The 8,482-nt window shown below is 33.2% G+C and overlaps 1 protein-coding gene and 1 long non-coding RNA gene across 2 annotated transcripts in view; one reads left to right on the top strand and one right to left on the bottom strand.

The window, feature by feature from the left end:
- The window catches only part of LOC129946309 (calcium uniporter protein, mitochondrial), a 315,499-nt gene that overhangs the window by 139,863 nt on the left and 167,154 nt on the right, over nt 1-8,482 (bottom strand). The window lies entirely within an intron of this gene.
- On the top strand, nt 62-8,031 carry LOC129946311 (uncharacterized). Its single transcript, XR_008781563.1, has 3 exons — nt 62-702; nt 1,626-1,850; nt 7,900-8,031. It is a non-coding gene; the product is annotated as an uncharacterized LOC129946311 (long non-coding RNA).

Genomic DNA, 8,482 nt, shown 5'->3' with positions numbered 1-8,482 from the left:
ATCGCAGCTAATACCCCGAGCTAGGTTAGTGAATCGAGGCTTTTTTGACGATCGGTAAGCGTATTTAATTCGTAAATTGTTGTTTGTTAATCTTGTCACCAGACAAGTATTCGATTAATCTGGATGCTAATAATGTCTCAAGCTTGTTATTGGGATTAATCAACAAACAAGAATAAGAAGACCGAGTGAGATGGTTTTCTGTGTGTGATGTGATTTATTAGATATTTTTAGGAATTACCTACCTAATTTTTATTTGTTAATAAGCAAATAATTTTATTATTATTATTTTGAAGGTTCCATTAGATTGTGGGGGTTTTATGGATATCAGTTGATTTGTTTGCGGGTTTCGGATAAGATTATCGCAATTTTTGCAAAAAGTGAAACTTTCGGATTCTTTTTGGTTGAAAGTGTTTTTTAGTTTAATTCAGTTCTAGTAACCTTAGTTTCTAATGAAGAAACTTTAAAATTTCGAAAATTAAGATAAAAGTGCATCGGAGTTTTGAAACTTATATTAAAAAGAAGATCACGAGGAAGCGTCAAAGTTGAAGTTTATTAGGAAATTTTGTTGTCAGTGATTTCACTATGTCAAACCTTGTTTTTGGGTTAAAAATAAACATTAAAAAATTCAAAAATTGTTTGCCTTTTTAATATTAAAGATCAGCTGATAAAAATTTCTCAGCTACAGAAAAAAATCTGAAAATAGTACGTATACGCCATAGAATGCTGATGTGATAAATATACATAGATAGATAATTACTTCGAGTAAAATTGAATAAGGCTATAAAATCAAATTATCTTTCTGTTTTTTGCATCCATTCAAGAGAAGTTGGGGTTTTTCAAATGTGTGTTTCTGTGTTGCAATAAATGTGGCTGTATACAAAAGAAAATCATCAAGTTTTAAAAGGCTCTTAAAGCAATATTGAGAGATTTACAAGGCAATAAAAGCTGAAACGATGAATTTTTATAGTTCCTGCTGTGTTATATAAAATATTTTTTTATGGATTTGGGATATAAATGGGTTTTTTTTTTGTCAGTTTATGAGGAACATAAAATATTTAAGTAATTTGCAGTAGTTTTATTTTATTAAATTTACGAACAATTTAAATGTATTTAAAAATTCAATATTTCAAAAAATATATGCAAAATGCAGTGGAAAGTTTTGACAATAATTAAGTTAGAAGAAGAATTTTGATGATTGTTATTTGTATATTATTAAGTTTGAAAATTGTTGGGAATAATGTTCAAATAACGAATAGTTTTCTTTTAACTTCAAGTGTTTTATATAAAAGAACGATGCTTAGAGAGATTATTAGAAAAGTCAGTGTATACAAAATGTAACGACATGAACCGTTTTTTTTCTTGATGAAAGCGAAAAACGCTCAAAAACACGTTAATGATATTTTTTGAAAAACAAACTTCTGTTAATATATGATTTTATTTAATTTTCCACAGTAATAAAAAACTTTATTGAAATTTTGAATACAATGTTTATTAACGAAATTATGACAATTACAAACAACTTTTTCACAAAGTATTGGCTCGTGAAACTCAGTTTAAGAACAAATTAGAATGAAATTGATATTAGTTTTATTTCTTCATGGGTATCTAACGTGTTTGAATTATAGCATTTGATTTCACCCGGGTAATACACGGGTATCCTGAGTTTCTGGTTTTATACGGGTTTTACACTGATACCCGATACGTAGTCGGGTACTCGGGTATTTCAAAAACCATCAGGTTACCGAAAACAAGACGGGTGCCTAAATTTGAATAAGGATCGTATCAATGAATCATTAACATGCATATAACACAGGAAAATTACATAATATTGCCGACAAAATAATTTCATGGTAATTAAAATTTGTATTTTCTTAAATATTTTTTGAATACTTCCTTCACAATTAGATAAAAACAACCAGAGAGACTACATTGTTTTATTGTTATTGCTTTACATATTCATTTTTTTTAAACATTTATTTCTAATTAGTTGAAAAACGTTTCTTTTTATTGCAATACATCAGAACAACTGTTTGTGCATTATAATTTGAATACAAGTATATCTCGAAATATGCTGTCTGTGATTAGCATTTAAAGTAATTTTGGATGATGATGACTAAAAGATGCGTACTTTGTATTACAATGATTCATATTTAAAACAACCATCTATTTTTATGAGAATCAACAAGAGAGAATACAAGTAAATTGGTTTATTAAGCAAACTGTTAAGTTAATTTGCATTGGGTACGTCGAACTTATATCTTGCGGGTGCCCGGATACCCGGCTTAAATCTGTACACTCCCGGTACCCTGGTATTGACAGCTCTTGCTCGAATTCTAAAGTTGCTCATAAGAAGAACTTTGATTGATTTGGATACTTAAAAGAATTTTCTAAATCGAGTTAGGGACACATTTTTTTTGTTCCAACTTATTTTTGTTAGATATTTAGAACTTAAAAATGATTTTTAATCGAGATCTTTGATAATGATTAGATGTAAAATATTCCGTAATTGAGTTCTTAATATTTTTCAAAAATAGTTTCGGAAGTAAATCAATATTTATTAAATTAGAAATTTGAATTCATTCTAGAATTATGTCAACAAACTGGCCGTAAAATTAAGACAATTTATTATTGAATTCTAACGTTGTCAACTTATTCAAATCGATTTATTTACATTTAAAACATTTTAATTAATCATTATATATAAACACATTCGGATAAAGAAATGCAATATCACTGACATAACAATTCAATTAAACTAGCCCAAGGTCTCATAACAGTCTCCTTTCATATTAATAATGAATAATATTTATCAATAGCAATTTCAGTATACAAAAACAAAATATTGAATTAAAATTGAAGCATCACAACAATTTCTCATATTCTAGAGATATTTTGATTTTTCACATTGAATTTAATAAATTAAAAACACAGCATTGTCGAGAGCATTCAAACATAAAACAGTTAAACAAAAAAAAAAAACTGGACACGGACGTTTTGAATTTTTAATTCTATTAAAATCCCAAAATAAATATCACAAAAAAATTATACGAATATCTTGAGAAGATAGAAATTATAAATCCAAAAAAAATAAATAAATTAAAACAGTAACACAAAACAAAAAACAAACAAGAAGAAAAATTAGATTTATTGGGAAGGACATTTTTTTCATTTCTTTGCTTTTCGTGTCATAATAAAAATGGAGTTCAACTCAAATCCTCATCCTTTTCTCGTGCTAACGATAAATATTCATGAAAGTATTAAAAAAAATATATATATATATATATTTTAGGTCACGACAAGCATCACGACTACAGTACAAATCACTACACACAGTACAGTACCACTGCATCAGATCTCGTTTCTCTCAATTAATTTAAAAGATTTCGGTTCTCAATTTGAATTTTATGCTTTGAATCAATGAAAATAAAAAAAAAGTAAATTATGACCGAGAAATATGAATATGAATTTTAAATATTTATGAGATACGACAATACAGCAGCACACAGACATTAGGGAGTTCTTGTATATATTTTTTTTGCGTACCATTTTTGAGCTTAAATATGCATAAATCGTGAATGATTTGAACCCATTTTTTTTAAGACTAAACCCAACAATTTACGCTCAACCCTCAACGCTTAGTTTAGATTTAACAGAAAATCAACCTAAAAACACAGCTGTCATTTTCCTTCATATCCACAAAAAGGGATGTAATTATCACCACCTCTGCCATCGTTATCATCATCATCATCATCAATCAAACTAGGAATATCCAATACTGTCACAAACAAAAATATAGATATAGATTCAGCTTCATTTACATGAGAAAATGTATCTCTCCGTCTATTCAATAAAATACATTAGACCTTCCTCTAACCTATTATCACAGATTCTATATAGATAGAAGTTCTCCCACACAAAACGTTAGGCCCAGAAGTTGCTCAGGACAGAACAGAGCATACAATAATTGTGTGTGACCTCAAGATAATTTTATCTCAGAGATTAGGCAGTCAAAATCATTTATAGATAGATTATAATCACAGCACTTAGTTCGATTCCCAATTCCCATCACTACCTAACCTACAGCTATGACCATAAAAATAGGAACAACAAAACTTAAATTTAATAAACTAGTTCAAAAGGTAAATACTTCGTTATTGTTAACACTGTTTATTCGTGATTTTTAAAAAGCAATAACGAATGTCAGGACTTTTGTGTTCATTTAATATAGACTTTATTTAAAACTGTTTAAAAAATATACATTCAAAAAAATTCGGGAAAAACTTATTTTTAGTTATATTAAATCATATTATTTAAGCTTAGGTATTGACACAAAGATAAAACAATTCATTTGTATGCAGATGGGTTGTTCAAAAACCGATGTTGGTGTTGAAAGCCTCCTCCATCGTACTCCGAATGAGTAGATCTATATCTCTTATTTCATCTTCCCAATCATTGGAGCGTGTTTATGTTATAACTTGCGGCCATAAAACAAAATCTTTATTGACTCAAAAAAAAACATGATATCAACTATCGATACACGCAAGTTCTCAGACAGTCAAGCTGCCAAAAAATCATTGTCTCTGTCTTAATAAACTTACAGCTTCAAACTGTTGATCAATTCTTGTGTAAAGATGGCGCAGCAGTTCAACAGGCATTATAGGAAATTGCAAAGCTGACGAACTTATTCTATAGCATGATACAATAAAGAGAGCAAACCTTCAATGGCCTAAGACCACTTGTAGGTGAACCAAATTAATTTGGTCAATTTTTGATGCAGAAGTCCATATAGACCTCTTAAACTTAAACTCTTAAAGGGTGGGCATCCTTTTCGACTTGGAACTTTATGAAATGATGTTTGTAAAAGCTGCATTGATGAAGAAGAAGAGGAGACAAGGTCTCAAATTCTATGTTCATGTCCTGCCTTGTCACAAAGACAAAGACTCCACCTTGGATAATTTTATTACATATCTAAGAAACTGCGACATCTACTGTCTCAAACGGTTCATAGCTAGGTTTAAAGATCCTAGAAAGATAAACCAACTGTAAACCTAAATGTGTTGATTTTCCCGTCAGTAGCTATCTTAACCTAACCGAATCTAACCTTGGTATTGATAACTTTTTTAAGGAGATGAGTACCACATTTTAGTATTTTTGCTTTAATCTGTAGAATCAAAGTTAGCCAAATCTCGGTTAGTACTAAAACATATAATGGACCAAACTTTTCTGTTTAAGTTAATCAACATTCATCTTCGTTTCCGGCTGCTAGTAGCAGCACTTTAACTCCTCCTAGAGCATAGGGCGGCAACCAGTTCCTTCCATCTCTCTACTCCTAGCACGGTACCTCAGTTGGGACCACGTTTAGAAGTTTTGGGACCGAGTTTCCTTTATGACAGATGATCTACATGCTCCTCTTGGCCTTCCAGGCCGCCTTCTACCTTGAGGATTCCATTGAAAGCACTGCTTTGCTATATTGTCGTCCGGCTTTCTCAATGTATGGCCAATCCAGCGCCACTTTCTCTGCGCGATGTCAACATCTACTTTTGTTAATCAACATGCTCTGTTTAAATTACCTATACTCAAAATATAAATATTGTTCTTTTGAAATGAGAGGTTTATTATTAATATGTTTATAGATAACAATCCATAATATGTCAACTTATGCGACATTTTTCAGAACATTTTATCTGTAATACAAATTAGAAAAAACTGTCATCTAAGAAAAATAACCGTGACGTATTATGAAGGCCCCTTGCGAGTTTGACAATTAGTTTTAGCAGCTTGGGTTTCTCTGTATTGACTTTCACCTTAAATTTAATTTTAATTTTATGGTTTATATTTATGGTTTGCAAAATTGATATGGGTAAATCTGTGTTTATGCAAAAGCACCTTTCGGAAACTGTACGTTAATTGAAGCATCCTGCAGAATACGAATATTTCGGGCAAGTGCACGTCGTGGTTGGGTCAGATAAATTTCAGTTGAGAGGTCGAATTTTCGACTGCTTTCTGCAGCAATGTCAGTAATACGGTGCCGAGTTTTCTCTTTAAAGGCGTTAATAGAATCGGGCTTACCTATGTATGTAGGCTTCACATTATCACACAAATTGAGTTTAGCAGTGTTAAATCGCATGATTTTGGAGCTCACGCTTCAAGCTCACGATGCGAGAAAATGCTCTCACAAAAAGTTTCCTGCAATAAGTTGATTATTTCGATGGCTTTATGGAACCGAACCTTTATTTTGGTAATAAATTTGCACGATTTACAAAAGTTGTTCAGAAGTAAGTAGACCAAATATTAAAAACCTCGCAACTCAAAAAAAAAAAAAAAACAATACATCCAAACCTTAAGTATGACTCCCATTTCAGGAATGGCATTTAGTTGCGTGAACACCTTCGTAAAGTTTCTTGTGCAACCCTATTTACTATTATTTTAAAAGCTTTTTGCATTCCTCTTCTCACGCCTCAAAAAAAATCCTCTTTAATTTACTCTGCAGCCTAACACTGTCAAGTCCAGAGATTATTTCTTTAGTCATACTTCACGAATGTGTGATTTTACCAACTTTCAAAATTAAGCCTTAATAATTCGTCTTCAAGAATGCTTATCCGTATTCACTCGAGCACAGTTTGGATAGAAGTGTCAATTACAAAGATTCATTTTTAAGCCGTACAACGCTAATGTGTATGCCTTATCACGTTAAGCCTTTCCCAGTCCTTGCAATATTCAGGAATTCAGAACAAATATGCACTGACACCGCATTCGAAACCTCTCTCACTGTATAAATGCTTGCACTGTGTTTTTATAATAAAAAGGAAACTTGAAATAACTCGAGTGCCCGCCAATTATAAAAATAAAATTCTCGATAAGGGCGCATGCGCTTACGTCGGTATCCAAAGAAAAAAAATGGGGTGGCGCAACAGTCCGTTGAGAACTAGGGCGTAGTGACTTACAACTCTCAACCATTCCTGTGTGCGAGTACTGTTGTCAGCAATGGAAGGGACCTACAATTTTAGGCCGAATCCGAACGGCTAATTTGTGAAAGCACTTTTTCATGACAAGAATTACTCTTGAAGGATTTGTCAATTCCTTGCAAGAGGAAGTACCCGCGAAAATTATTTTTTTTTAAATTAAGGTGGCACAGGCAGGGATTAAACCCAAGACCCCTTGCATAACAGTTCAACGCACTAACCATCATGCCAAGAGCCTGCTTTAAAAAATACCTATATTTAAAGCTTTAAAAATATACCTGTAGATCAAGCTTATTTTTAAAAATTTAAATACCATTTAATTTCACTAAACATTTCAAATTAAAACTTAATCGACCCCTGGATAGGTAAAGACAGACTTCCCTCCCATCGTTATGTCTAGTTTTTAATAAAACCTCGAGTTGGAAATTTATTACCCGAATTCAATACTTTGCATTTATTTCGAATATGTCATGTTTCTTCAAATGTTCCTATTATTTTGGCCATAGCTGTACTATACTCTCCTACAATTCAGCTTACCACATCAATGTCAAATATAGAAACGCACATCAAACCAATGTATAGCTACCCCCCACACAAATCATTCATGATGTCAGTTTATTGAGGGCTACAACAGACAGCAACTCACCACACGCATTATTATAGTTTGCGGTTAGATGGAAATTATTTCAAGACTTTATCATGTCATGCAACAATGAGCAAGCTTTACAAAAACAAAAACCACACAAAAATGAAAACCACACAAACTTTGCGTGATGTTTTCTAGTCGTACCTCTATGACTTAACTTCAACTTGAACTTGAAGGTCATGCGAGGAACTTGCAGTGCAACAATGCTGCCGCCGCCGGCACCGCGCACTTAGAACCGATTTCTATGCTTCACGTCTAATTTTTACTCTCTCTTTTTGTTTTTCTTAATAGGTTTTCAAATTCAAAGCAACAGACTTACTACCCTCACCCCCACCACCATCATCAACATCATCAGCATCAACACCAACATCAGCATCGCCACTACCAATCGTCAACACTTGACCGGGCACTTGTGGTTTCCGGAGGAGAATCATCGCCCCATACTCCGCCAATTCTGGTTGCCCAACCCCCCGAGACAACTACGATAACACGTGAATCCGACGAGTACTACGAGAATCTCAAACGATTAGACGCTCATCAGCAATCAATCTGGCAAAACGAGAAAAGCGACTTGGAGAGCTTGAACTCAGAATACTTCAGGAACTCATTACACCAAAGTGATTCTAATTGCGGCGGCGGCGGCGGTGGCTGTGGCGGAGGAGGAGGTATCAGTGGAGGTTCTGAGAAACAACGATTGTATCAGAGTCGCAGCCACAAGTCAACCTCACATCATCGCAAGTATTCATCGCAGTTCGGTGGCGAAGAGTCGTCGTGCCCTGAGCTGAGTCAGAGCAGTGTTTTCCCAGAGACAACAACTACAAGTAATTCAGACGATCAATCGGATAGCTTGACCGTCTCTGAGCAGGAGTACGAC

This window comes from Eupeodes corollae, chromosome 2, assembly GCF_945859685.1.
Source record: "Eupeodes corollae chromosome 2, idEupCoro1.1, whole genome shotgun sequence".
NCBI classification, from domain to species: Eukaryota; Metazoa; Arthropoda; class Insecta; order Diptera; family Syrphidae; genus Eupeodes; species Eupeodes corollae.
The sequence above is the reverse complement of the archived record's forward strand: the minus strand, read 5'-3'. Positions and strand labels throughout refer to the sequence as shown.